Consider the following 14,869-nt stretch of genomic DNA (forward strand, 5'->3'; position numbering starts at 1 on the left):
GTGGTTTCTTTGTAGCAATTCGACCATGAAAGCCTGATTCACGCAGTCTCTTCTGATCAATTAATGTTACTTGAAATCTGTGAAGCATTTATTTGGGCTGAAATTTGAGGCTGGTAACTCGAATGAACCTATCCTCTGAAGCAGAGGTAACTCTGGGTCTTCCTTTCCTGTAGTGTTCCTCATGAGAGCCAGTTTCATCATAGAGCTTGATGGTTTTTGCGACTGACCTTGAAGAAAGTTCTTGACATTTTCTGGATTGACTGACCTTCGTGTCTTAAAGTAATGATGGACTGTCATTTCCCTTTGCTTATTTGAGCTGTTTTTGCCATAATATAGACGTGGTCTTTTACCAAATAGGGCTATGTTCTGTGTACCATCCCTACCTTGTCACAACACAACTGATTGGCTCAAATGCATTACAAAGGAAAGAAATTCCACAAATTAATTTTTAACAAGGCACACCTGTTAAATGAAATGCATTCCAGGTGACTACCTCATGAAACTGGTTGAGAGAATGCCAAGAGCGTGCAAAGATGTCATCAAGGCAAAGGGTGGCTACTTTGAAGAATCTCAAATATACCTTTTTTTGGATCTGGTTAACACCTTTTTGGTTACTGCATGATTCGATATGTGTTATTTCATAATTTTCTACAATGTAGAAAATAGTAAAAATAAAGAAAAACCCTGGAATGAGTAGGTTTGTCCAAACGTTTGACTGGTACTGTAAGTATGCACCCCCTTTGTTAAGGAAAGACAAAATGTTGAATTTCATTTTTTTTTCACATAATAAGTTACATGGACTCACTGTGTAAAATAATATGGATAGATATGATTTTTAAGGACTACTGTAACGATGTACGCAGAGAGTCGGGAAGCAAGTTCAGGGAGTGAATACATTTAATTAATCAATTAACAAAACAAGAAACACAAACAGCTCACCGACATGAAACAGGAAGAGAAACAATGACGACGGGAAGAAACCAAAGGGAGTGACATATAAAGGGCAGGTAATCAAGGAGGTGATGGAGTCCATGTGAGTGTCATTATGCGCAAATGCGCGTAACGCTGGTGACAGGTGTGCGCCATAAACGAGCAGCCTGGTGACCTAGAGGCCGGAGATGGAGATGTGACAAATACCCTCTTCCTCTGTCACCCATGCCAACATATGTAAGGTCCCTAAGTCAAGTATTGCATTTCAAGTACAGATTCAACTACAAAGACCAGAGAGCTTTTCGAAGCCTCATAAAGAAGGGCAGTGTCACGTCTGCTCCCGCTCTTACCTCCCCTATATCTGTCACTCCCTTCGTTCAGGCAGTATGGGTTATTTGTTTCCTGTCCAGACGCTACTCTTGTTTTGTATTGTTCCATGTTTATTGCTTTATTAAACTCACCACCTGCACCTGTTCTCAAGTCCCAGCATCTCCGTTATAGAGTACTGCCTCAACAAATGGAAGAAGCAGGGAATCAGGACATCTCCCAGACGGTCCACGAACAGGTTAACCTACTTCATCAACACCACGACCAGCTGGCGCAACTGGGGATGGCTGTGGATGAGGTCCTTGGTTCTTCAACATCTCAAACATACCCGAGCGGCATTGCCTTCAACTAGCAGAGGATACTCTACAACCAGTCGACTCAGCGAGCCAGCACACCAGTCCATTCAGCAGTCCGCCCAGATTAGCGATGCCCGTTTGTCCCTCCCGGACAAATATGACGGAACCTCATCTAAATGCCGTGGCTTCCTACTCCAGTGCTCCCTCTATTTTGCTCACCAGATGGGAGCCCCACCACCAAGAAGTCCAAGGTTGCCATGGTTATTTCTCTGCTGACTGGGCGGGTGTTAGAGTGGGCTATGGCCGTCTGGGAGAGAAGAGAGGAGAAGCTGGCTTTGTATGAGGGGTTCATAGCTTTGTTCAGAGGTATCTTCAATCATCCACCGGAGGGCAGAGAGGGGGGTGAGCGCCTACTCCAACTACGGCTGCCAAGTACACGCTCACCTTACGGACAGTAGCAGCCTCCAGTGGATGGAATGAGCCGGTGCTCCGTACGCTATTCAGAAGAGGACTGCGCGAGGAGGTCCAGACGGAACTAGCATGTCGAGACGACAACCTCTCCTTGGACACTGAACATGTCGCCCCGACAGGCCAGTTCCATCTGGACCTCCTTCTGGAGCTTCTGTGACACAGAGAAGAGTGGTGTCAGTTGAGTAAGCCACCTTGAACCCTTGGCTTGAACCCTGAATAGTTTGGCTGATCTGAAAGAGATAACGATAGAGTTGGTCAGAGAGAGCACGCTCAAGTGTTTTGAAAAGAAAGTGCAAAGAACCTTTGTATGTTCCTGGACAACATCCTGTCATTCTCTGCAAACATCAAAGCAGTGACTCGGTCCTGTAGGTTCATGCTCTTCAACATCCGTAGAGTACAACCTTTTCTCAAACAGGAAGCAGTGCAGGTCCTAATCCATGCACGTGTCATCTCCCGTCTAGACTACTGCAAGTCTCTGTTGGCTGGGCTCCCCGCTTGTGCCATCAAACCCAATGAACTTATACAGAATGCCGCAGCCCGCCTGACGTTCAACTTTCCTACATTCTCCCATACCAACCTCACGTCTCTGTATACTCCACTAGCTTCCAGTTGAAGCTCGTATCATCTTCAATACTCTGGTGCTTGCCTGCGGAGCAGCAAGGGGAACTGCCCCTCTATACCTTCAGGCTATGCTCAAACCCTACAGCCCAAACTGAGCACTCCTTTCCGGCACCTCTGGTCTCTTGGCCTCCCCACCCCTACAGGAGTTCAGATCCCGCTCAGCCCAGTCAAATCTGTTCTCTGTCTGGCCTCCTGAGTGACGCAGCGGTCTAAGGCACTGCATCGCAGTGGTTGAAATGTCAATACAGACCCAGGTTTGATCCCAAGCTGTGTTTCAACCGGCTGTGATTGGTAGTCCCATAAGGCGGCGTACAATTGACCCATCGTTGTCTGGGTAAGGGGAGGGTTTGGCCGGGGGGGCTTTACTTGACTCATCGCGCTCTAGCGACTCCTTCTGGCGGGCTGGGCGCCTGCAGGCTGAATATGGTTGTCAGTTGAACGGTGTTTCCTCTGGCACATTGGTGCAGCTGGCTTAAGCGGGTGGGTGTTAAGGAGCTTGGTTTGGCAGGTCATGTTTCGGAGGACGCATGACTCGACCTTAGAATCTCCCAAGCCAGTTGAGGAGTTGCAGTGAAAAAATAAGCTGTTCTCTGTCCTGGCACCCCAATGGTGAAACAAGCTTCACTCTAGTCAAGACAGTGGAGTCCCTGCCCATATTTAAAAACATCTGAAACCCTACCTCTTTAAAGAGTATCTTATATTACTCTCACAGCGCTTCTCTTTTCCCATGAGCACTGACTTAGCTGATAAATACATTGAGGGAAACTGTACTTGATAAGATTGTGATGTGTAGTCTCACTTAGCTATCTTAAGATGAATGCACTAATTGTAAGTCACTCTGGATAGGATTGTCTGCTAAGTGACTAAATTGTCAATGTAAAATGTACCTTCCCTGTAAGTGTTAAAGTAGTATCATGTAAGGAAAATGACTTGGTACATTATGTCTACACAATAATTAGACTAAACCATAGAGTGTTGACTTACAAGTATCTGGTATTTACATGTATTAGCAACAGCTTCATTTTACAGCCTGTCTACTTTTAACCTACCCTGTATGTGTGAAGGTGTACCATGAGACAACAGGGTAAGATCACGGACAGATTTTCTGTCGTCTTTATCAGATGGAGTCATCCAATGTGGTAGTATTTTACAAGTAACTACATTGTATCTACCTGGAAACAGACATCACCTAATTTTACAGCCCTTTTAATACAAACATACTGTGCATTCGGAAAGTATTCAGACCCCTAGACTTTTTCCACATTTTGTTATGTTACAAGGGACTAAATCATTCCCCCCCCCCCCCATTAATCTACACACAATATCCCATAATGAGCTCAGGTTCATCCTGTTTATATTAATCATCCTTGAGATGTTTCTACCACTTGAGTGGATTTCACCTGTGGTAAATTAAATTGATTGGACATGATTTGGAAAGGCACACACCTGTCTATATAAGGTCCCACAGTTGACAGTGCATGTCAGAGCAAATACCCAGCCATGTGGTCGAAGGAATTGTCCGTAGAGCTCCCAAGAAAGGATTGTGTCGAGGCACAGATCTGGCGAAGGGTATCAAAACCTTTCTGCAGCATTGAAGATCCCCAAGAACACAGTGGACTCCATCATTCTTAAATGGAAGAAGTCTGGAAGCACCAAGACTCTTCCTAGAGCTGGCCGCCCGGCCAAACTGAGCAATCGGTGGAGAAGGGCCTTTGTCAGGGAGGTGACCAAGAACCCGATGGTCACTCTGACAGAGCTCCAGAGCTCCTCTGTGGAGATGGGAGAAATTTCCAGAAGGACAACCATCTTTGCAGCTCTCCACCAATGAAGCCTTTATGGTACAGTGGCCAGACAGAAGCCACTCCTCAGTAAAAAGCACAAGACAGCCTGTTTGGAGTTTGCCAAAAGGCACAGATTCTCTGGTCTGATGAAACCATCCCCTACGGTAAAGCATGGTGTTGGCAGCATCATGCTGTGGGGATTATTTCCCGCAGCAGGGTCTGGGAGACTAGTCAGGGAAAGATGAACGGAGCAAAGTACAGAGAGATCTTTGATGAAAACCTGCTCCAGCGTGCCCAGGACCTCAGACTGGGGTGGAGTTTCACCTTCCAATAGGACAAACGACCCTAAGCACACAGCCAAGACAAAGCAGGAGGGTCTTCGTGACAAGTCTCGGACTTGAACCCGATCCAACATCTCTGTAGAGACCTGAAAATAGCAGTGCAGCGACGCTCCCCATCCAACCTGACAGAGCTTGAGAGGATTTGCAGAGAAGAATGGGAGAAACTCCCCAAATATACTGTAGGTTTGCCTAGCTTGTAGCGTCATACCCAATAATACTCGAGGCTGTAATTGCTGCCAAAGGTGCTTCAACAAAGTACCAAGTAAAGGGCCCGAATACTTATGTAAATGTGATATTTAAAAAAAATGTGTAAACATTTCTTTAAACCTATTTTTGCTATCTATGTCATTATGGGGTATTGTGTGTAGATTTAAACTATTTAATACATTCTAGTATAAGGATGTACTGTAACATGTGGAAAAGTGAAGGGGTCTAAACACTTTCCAAATGCACTGTACATGGTAACTAAATGCAAAGCACATATAAACATTGTGAGAGAATACCAACGTCAGGATGATTGACTTGAAGGTATTTATGTGGTGAGTACATGGTAAAAAATATATATATATCAGATGTTGTTTCTAGGTATTTACATAATAAGTACCTTGTACTTATAAGGTGCTTAATACATTTATTTTGGAATAAAGTGGACTACTATATAATTACATTTTGTACCTTTGTATTTCGTAAGTAGTTTGTACATTTTTGGTTCCTACTAAGTATGTTTGGGACTAAATAGTTACTATGTATTTACTTTTTGTTGCGAGGTATTTATCTAGTAATTACCAGACTGTAAAATGAAGGGTTACCAACATTTGTAAGGTCCCTCAGTCTAATATTGATTTTCATGCAACGATTCAACTACAAAGACCAGGGAACTTTTTGAAAGCCTTATAAAGAAGGGCAGTGATTGTAGCTGGGTAAAAATAACAAATCAGACATTTAATATTTATTTAAGCATGGTTAAGTTAATAATTGTGACCGACCGGCTTCGATTCGGGCTTATCTAGCAAAAATTTGAAATTGTGTTTTTTTACATTGGATAAAAGTAGAGACTCAGAGATAGAAAATGGTATATCATACAATACAGTTGAGGAACAATGAAAAAGTAATTTTGCTTGGAAAGTTGATAAACTTGTTACCTCACTTTTGAGAAAATGGGCCTTGAATGTTTTGGTAAACCTACTGGAGAGCTCTTCTTTGTCTACACTCATTCAGCATCGTTCACACCCTCTTAAGCCTTAGCGCCACCCATCTCGATAAGGGACATGTGAGGCCATGTACTAAACAACCCAAAATTTCAAGACTAAAGGCTGGTTTATACTATGTCTATCAACCAATGTCGCAGTGACATCATGAACAGTCTATTGTTGTCCGACATCAAACTTGTCGTTGTGAAAAAGTATAAACAAAAAAGCTACAGGCTTTGTGACATCAGTAGCCTGGTGGCCCTAAATAGCATAACTAGTGTATTTTAAAAGACAATAAACCCACCCGTTTAAAAATAAATTTAGTTGACCATATCATATAGCTGACAACGTCTTTTCTTTAGCTCTTTTGTCTTCCTTATTACAGGAAAATAAACTCACAACAATATCATTATTTACAACTTAATGGTGAGCAAATTACAGAAAATAGTCTATGGTTGTGAGTGTGACAAAATAAAAGCAGGGCATTCTACCGGAGAATTTCTTAACTTGGACACTGTAGCTAGCTAACTAAACAATGAACCATAATCCCAACTCATAACATTACTACCCTGCATGAATCTGCATGGAGCTAACCAACCAGTTTCAATGTTAGCTAGCTAGTTAACATTAGGCTATAACTAGCAATGCAAATGGCTCTGCGATACAAATAATATTACTACACAGACCATACACGTAACGTTAGTTAGCTAGCTAACAGTCCATTTAACTTGAAATTCAAACACATTTCGGACAAAATTAGAAACGCATTATATCTGAAAATGTAGCGAGCTAGACTATCTTACCTGTATACATGAATGGACGCTTCTCCCAATCTGTCACGGCTGCCCTTAGTTTGACTTCTATGTGTTCTCTTTTCGACTACCTCTGCTTATTTGCAATCAAACGCAATAATTTTCTCCATCTCCTTAGCTATCATACTCTAATTCCACCAAGCATTCCACTGATTTAAAAATTCTGTGCTCCAGAAAGTGGAGAGCAACTCATTTGCAATTCTACTATGTGATATCTTTCAAAAAAGCAGCGTCAGAAAGGATTACCTACACATACTGAGCAGCTCATGTTATTGAAGTGTGCTACATGGCAGACCAATCCGAACTAATCTCTCGGCATGTCCAGCCCATTCATTATCTCAGCCAATCATGGCTAGCGGGAAGGTTCCTGTCTTTTCTTGTGGCTTTTACGCTGCTGCTACTCTCTGTTTATCATATATGCATAGTCACTTTAACTATACATTCATGTACATACTACCTCAATTGGGCCAACCAACCAGTGCTCCCGCACATTGGCTAACCGGGGTATCTGCATTGTGTCCCGTCACTCGCCACCCCCTCTTTTACTCTACTGCTACTCTCTGTTCATCATATATGCATAGTCACTTTAACCATACCTACATGTACATACTACCTCAATCAGCCTGACTAACCAGTGTCTGTATGTACCTTTTTTGCACTATTGGTTAGAGCCTGTAAGAAAGCATTTCACTGTAAGGTCTACAACTGTTGTATTCGGCGCACGTGACAAATAAAATTTGATTTTATTTGAAACCAACTAGGCTCATATTTACATATTTAGAGAAGGCATAGAAGTTTGTTATTAAGGCACATGCAAGTCCACATGTTCCAGAAGGCATATCTGCAAAAAAACACATTTTGATAATAAATAAAAAAGTGTTACGTTCAAATGCCTCTCCTGTGAAGTAGTGATGCGCAACAAATGCCTAGTTTCCTGACGGGTCCCAATTATGCTGTGGGTGATGTATTAAACCACCCAGACATATCAAAGATGCAGTCGTCTTTCTGAACTGAGCTGCAGGACAGGATGGAAACTGCTCAGGGATGTCACCATGAGGCCATTGGAGATTTAAAACAGCTGCAGAGTTCAAATGCTGTGATGGGAGAAAACTGAGGATGGATCGACAGCATTGTAGTGACTCCACAATAATAGCCTAGATGACAAAGTAAAAATAAGAATAAAATGTACAGAATACAAATATTGCAAAACATGCATCTTGTATGCAACAAGGCGGTAGAGTAATACTGCAAAAGAAGACAGCAAAGGAATACACTTTTTTGGCCTAAATGCAAAGCCTTATGTTTGGGGCTAATCCAATACAACACATTCCTGAGTAACTAGCTCCTTATTTTCAAGCATAGTGGCGGCTGCCTCATCGTTTAGGTATGCTTGACATAGGCAAAGAAAGGTGAGTTTTTTTTAGCATGAAAAGAAACGGAATGAGCTAAACACAGGTCAAATCCTAGATTAAAACTTGCTTCAGTTTGCTTTACAACAGACACTGGGAGAGGAATTCAACTTTCAGCAGGACAATAACCTACAACACAAGGCCAAATCTACATGGGAGTTTCTTACCAATAACACAGTGAATATCATGATCCACAATACCTCGACTCAGGAGGAGAATACTTATCTAATCAACCTATATTAGTATTCTGTTTTTTATTGATCTTAAAATCATTTTAAATATATTTTCCACTTTGACATTGCAGAGTATTTTATGTAGAACATTGACCAAAAATTACAATTAAATCCATTTGAATTTCACTGTAATAGAATCAAATGTATTTAGCCTCCCCGCAGACATAACAGTGGTTCAAGTCGAGAGTTCACTCTATATTGGCCATTTTACTGTTAATGGTTAGACAGAGAGGCACATGGAGGGTACTATATGACGTTTTGTGTTAATGGTTGACCAGGACAAGATATGGTTCTTGACTTTTATAAAACACATCATCTGACTACAGATAAATCCTGGGCGGTGTCTCTTGTAGTCACACATGGGAAGATACTGTATGTATAGGCACATTATTGAAAAGGGAAAGTTCTACAGTACTTCTTTGTCATTACCTACTTTGCCTTGGTACATACTCCCTGGTGCCAAAGGGGACCTTGTGTCACTTTACTTGACACGGTAAAGCACACTTTATGAGGATATTTTGTTTATCAAACCCCTTAGGAGACGATTCTGACCCAAGTTATTGAGCACGTGTAAATACATCGTCATTCCTTTTTATGCACTTTTTTCACTATGCTTATTCTGACCATGAACTTAAGAATGAGAATAGCATGCTGTTCACCAGCTATTTGTTGAGGTGGAGATCTAAGAAATTAAGGTGTGGTGGAGGCGTGTCTACAGATAAGCCATATTCTAACCTTGACCTAATTCCCTCATAATTCCTTCACCATTATGCAGGTGGAAACCATGAATAAGGTCGAGTGAACCTGGCGCTTCCAAGTGGAAAAAGCATCTACTAAAGTGGGAGAGTTTTTCGATGTTGAATTAAATGTGTATGTTTTTCGAAATATGTACAAGTTCATTTAACATGAAAAGCTGAAATAGGAATTTCACCATGAAGCCAATGGGACAGAGTTTAATAACATTGTAGTTACTCCACAATACTAACCCAATTGACAGAGTGAAAAGGAAGCGTGTACCGAATAAAAATATTCAAAAACATGCATTCTGTTAGCAACAAGGCAGTAAAGAAAAACTGCAAAAAATGTGGGAAAGGAATGACCTTTTTTTCTGAATACAAAGCCTTATGTTTGAGGCAAATCCAATACAACACATTACTGAGTACCAATCCATATTTTCAGGCATAGTGGTGGCTGCATCATGGTATTCATATGTTTGAAATCATTAAGGACTGGAGAGTTTTTCAGGATAAAAAAAGTTACGGAATGGAGCTAAGCACAGGCAAAATCCTTGAGGAAAACCTGGTTCAGTTTGCTTTTCACTAGACGCTGGAAGATTCATTCACCTTTCAGCAGGACAACAACCGAAATCCCAATGCCAAATCTACACTGGAGCTGCTTACCAAGAAGACAGTGAATGTTCCTGAGTGGGCGAGTTACAGTAATGACTTAAATCTGCTTCATCTATGGCCAATGATCAACAACCAATTTGACAGAGCTTGAAGAATTTTGAAAAGAATAATGGTCAAATATTGTACAATCCAGGTGTGCAAAGCTCTTAGAGACTTACCCAGAAATACTCACAGCTGTAATCACTGCCAAAGGTGATTCTAACATGTATTGACTCAGTGGTGTAAATACTTATGTAAATGGGATATTTCTGTATTTAATTTTCAATCATTTGCCCAAATAATATGAAACATGTTTTCACATGAGTGGTGGTCGGTGCAGTTTAAGATGAGGGAGGATGATTCTTTTTTTCATGAGCATGGCCTTATTCCTATTATAGCATATTGGATGTCATTAATATTCCATTCACCCAGTTCAATGTAAAATTGATAGGTTTAGGCTACTACATGATACAAACATTTTCCCTATACCCATCATTAGGTTGCTGGCCTAAGAATGAAAGTTTATAACGTAGGTGCACACAGGTTAAAAGAAAATGTTGAGGTGACGGGCAGTAACACATGGACAGACAGTGACACATTCAATACCGCATTGCACACTTTTGCCTGCATCAAGCTGATCTAGGGTGTAATCATATAGTCCAACAGTTGCAAATAAGAGTTTTTAATGGACAAATTCAGGTATGTTTATCCCCGTTTCGTTCAGTTCGTTTTCGTTTAAGAAATGTTTTTCAACTGAATCGGAGGAATGAATAGACCCCTGATCACACGTAAATACAGTTCACTTTCATAGCAGCCACATACAAATAACTTGTTGTATTGCTTATCGCATCTATCGGCTCTCCTCCTCTCACTTTTTCCCTTTGCTTGTGGACTTTAATGCACAACACATCAGTTGTCTGATATGTAACAACCACTAACCGCTACACACAGCCTACATCATTGTCACCATATTAGCTAAAGTAACATCATAGTCAACATAGCTAATAGAACTAATGCGTTAGCAAACCCACTACAATCATGCAGTACAGTCAGTAACTAGTTTAGCAGTTACACCGGCGGGCCCCGGGGGAAATTAATTAGTAAAGCCAAAAGCTTAACTTGACTTGGAAGAGTTCCAGTGTTGGATAGTCAAAGTCAGCTAGCTAACATATCATCCTCTGTTTGAGCTGGGTGTTTGAGTAGGCTTAAGCATTAGCTAGCTAAGTAAGTGAAAGGTGACAAAAATGATATTTCTAGTAATCTCTCTCTCTCTTGCGCTTCCTTCATTTTTGAATAAATTAATTTGTTCAAAACTGTTCAACTATTGTCACCACTTTTTATGCACTGCAGTGTGAGCTAGCTTTAGCTTATTCTTTCAGTACTATATTCATTCTCTGATCCTTTGATTGAGTGGACAACATGTCAGTTCATGCTGCAAGAGCTCTGATAGGTTGGAGGACGTCCTCTTGAAGTTGTCATAATTACTGTGTAAGTCTATGAAAGGGGGTGAGAACCGTGATCCTCCTAGGTTTTGTATTGAAGTCAATGTACCGAAAGAATAATGGAAGCTAGCTGTCCTCTGGCTACACCATGGTGTTACCCTACAGAGTGCTGTTGAGGCAATTACTGTATTTGGTGACTACAAGTCAAAAGACTCCGTGAAGGATTACTATCGGAAGGAAAGCTCTGGTATGGACACACTCTGGATATTTTTCTATTTATCATTTCATTCGGACCGCAAGGACAGCTCGCTTGGAAGGACTTGAACTCCTAGAATTCATCAGCCGCGAGTAATCTCTGCAAATGAATGAGCTGCCCTGTTCAATGCAATTTGATCAAGCATACTATGGAAGTGCAAATGTGCTTATAATTGGAATGTTAACTTGGAAATGGAATTCCAAACACAGCGCTGTGAAAACAATTAAGACGTTTGAGTTTGGGAAACACTGGGCACCAATGCACAATGTGGCCTAATCAAATGTCTAATATTTGGCCTAACGCAGAAATGCAATGCATCAATGGAACGCAACTAAAGGATCTAAAGATACTGCGTGTTTAAACTTAATTAAAGGGGACAAAACCTATAATGGAATGAAATGTTTAAATGCATCTAAAATCCCAAACTTGCACATGTTCAATGCAAAATGGGTCCATACGCTGAAATGGATGACTGTGTTTTCAAAGCATTAAAGGAGGTCTAAAGGGGCATTGCAGTTAACAATCAAACCCAAAATGGTGTCATTGTAAATTGAGAGAATTAAAAGTGAATGATGGAGGATGAAATTCCAAATAAGACCCCACTGGAGAGGGCAGAAGAGCATTTCAATTCATTCTATGCAGCCCGGAGAGGCAAATTTAGAGTGTGTACACGCAAAATGAATGAAATAAAAGTAATTATTGTTGACCGAGGAAACATTGAAACTGTGAATGAGGGTCTTGAAACATTTTAAGGTTTTCTCAATAACCCCTTACCTGCTCTTTGCTAACAGCTCTCTGTGTCAATATTGAGATTCCAAAACAGAACCGTTGCTAGGATACTCACTGACACTGCAGGCCATAATGATGAGGAGATAGAAGACAGTGGCTACGTGAAATCATGCAACTTTTGACCCGAAACAGCTAATAATTCCACTTTGCAAGTGGAGAAGTGGAGGGGGTGCAAATAGTGTCTGGGTAGCCAGTTGATTAGCTGTTCAGGAGTCTTGGGGGTAGAGGGGGTAGAAGCTGGGGGTAGAAGCTGTTTAGAAGCTTCTTGGGCCTAGACTTGGCACTCCGGTTGCGCTTGCCATCCGGTAGCAGAGAGAACAGTCTATGACTAGGGTGGCTGGAGTCTTTGATGATTTTTAGGGCCTTCCTCTGACACCGCCTGGTATAGAGGTCCTGGATGGCAGGAAGCTTGGCCCCAGTGATGTATTGGATTGTACGCACTACCCTCTGTAGTGCCTTGTCAGTCGGAGACCGAGCAGCCGAGCAGTTGCCATACCAGGCAGTGATGCAACCCATCAGGATGCTCCCGATGGTGCAGCTGTAAAATCTTTTGAGGATTCGAGGACCCATGTCAAATGGGGGGAATAGGTTTTATCGTGCCCTCTTCAAAACTGTCTTGGTGTGCTTGGACCATGTTAGTTTGTTGTTGATGTGGACAAGATCTCAACTTGCCTTGTCGATGAGGATGGGGGCATGCTTGGTGCTCTTTTTCCTGTAGTCCACAATCATTTCCTTTGTCTTGATCACATTGAGGGAGAGGTGGTCAGGTCTCTGACCTGGTCACTGACCGTCTCATTGTTGTCGGTGATCAGGCCTACCACTGTTGTGTCATCAGCAAACTTAATGATGGTGTTGGAGTTGTGCCTGGCCATGCAGTCATGAGTGAAAGGGAGTACAGGAGGGGACTGAGCACGCAGCCCTGAGGGGCCCCCGTGTTGAGGATCAGCGTGGGGGATGTGTTGTTACCTACCCTTACCACCTGGGTGCGGCCCGTCTGGAAGTCTAGGATCCAGTTGCAGAGAGAGCTGTTTAGTCCCAGGGTCCTTAGCTTAGTGATGAGCTTTGAGGGCACTATGGTTTTGAACGCTGAGCTGCAGTCAATAAATAGCATTCTCACATAGGTGTTCCTTTTGTCCAGGTGGGAAAGGGCAGTGTGGAGTGCAATAGAGATTGCATCATCTGTGGATCTGTTGGTGCGGTATGAAAATTAGAGTGGGTTTAGGATTTCTGGGATAATGGTGTTGATGTGAGCCATGACCAGCCTTTCAAAGCACTTCATGGCTACAAATGTGAGTGCTATGGGTCGGTCGTCATTTAGGCAGGTTGCCTTAGTGTTCTTGGGTACAGGGACTATGATGGTCTGCTTGAAACATGTTGGTATTACAGACTCAGACAGGGAGGGGTTGAAAATGTCATTGAAGACACTTGCCAGTTGGTCAGGGCATGCTCTGAGTACACGTCCTGGTAATCCATCTGGCCCAGCGGCTTTGTGAATGTTGACCTGTTTAAAGGTCTTACTCACATCAGCTGTGGAGACGTGATCACGCAGTCATCCGGAACAGTTGGTGCTCTCATGCATGTTTCATTGTTACTTGCCTTGAAGCGAGCATAGAAGTTATTTAGCTTGTCTGGTATACTCGTGTCACTGCGCAGCTGCTGTGCTTCCCTTTGTAGTCTGTAATAGTTTGCAAGCCCTGCCACATCCGACAAGCGTCGGAGCCGGTGTTGTATGATTCGAAATACAGTCTACACAGTATTTCTGATCAATTTTATTTTTATTTTTATGGACAAATAATGTACTTTTCTTTAAAAAACAAGGACATTTCTAAGTGACCACAAACTTTTGAACAGTAGTGTAGATCCTAAGGTTATCTTAGATGACAAAGCAGGAACAAAGAGATGCCTTCTTGGCCAGAGTCCTGGAAGCCTAGGAAATGAGAATTGATCATACAGCTTTCCTCCATGGACTGGATACAGGATAAGAGGGAGAACAAAGGCATTTCATTCAATTTATGAGGGTGTAACCTTTCAACCCAAAACCAACCCCCATTCACCAAACAAAACATACCAAGTTTACAGACTAGCCTGACCATCCAGGCCCAATCTGCACAGGGTGTCACAGCGTCTAAAGGCTTGTGTAGTGCATGAGAGCAATGTAAATCATTCCTAAGAAGTCCACCCTGTACAGGTATACAACCCCTTTGCATAGAGTAATTCAGAGTTCACCCTATACGAATACAAGTAACCACAGAGATCATACAGTACATCCATATAGAGAGCGTCAGAGTTATCCTCAGTGAACAAGTTTAAGAGAGATACCAGACATGGATACTATAGTATTACTCTATCATATTCAATAGTTAGTCCTCTGAATAGTGTAACAGAAGAGAGATACACTTTTACCACTCAAGGGGAAGGGCTGACTAGTCCTTGGGCATTGTCCTTTGTGCTTTCCTTGTGATCCTGGACCATCTGACATGCAGCTCCAGGTGACAGAGAGCACATCAATTAGGGCCAAGACTACAAGTCTTCAACCTTTTCTCGTCCAGGGACCCCATCCCAGGAAAAGCAGGAAGCAGAAGG

Source organism: Oncorhynchus keta, chromosome 17 (assembly GCF_023373465.1).
Source record: "Oncorhynchus keta strain PuntledgeMale-10-30-2019 chromosome 17, Oket_V2, whole genome shotgun sequence".
In the NCBI taxonomy this organism is placed as follows: Eukaryota; Metazoa; Chordata; class Actinopteri; order Salmoniformes; family Salmonidae; genus Oncorhynchus; species Oncorhynchus keta.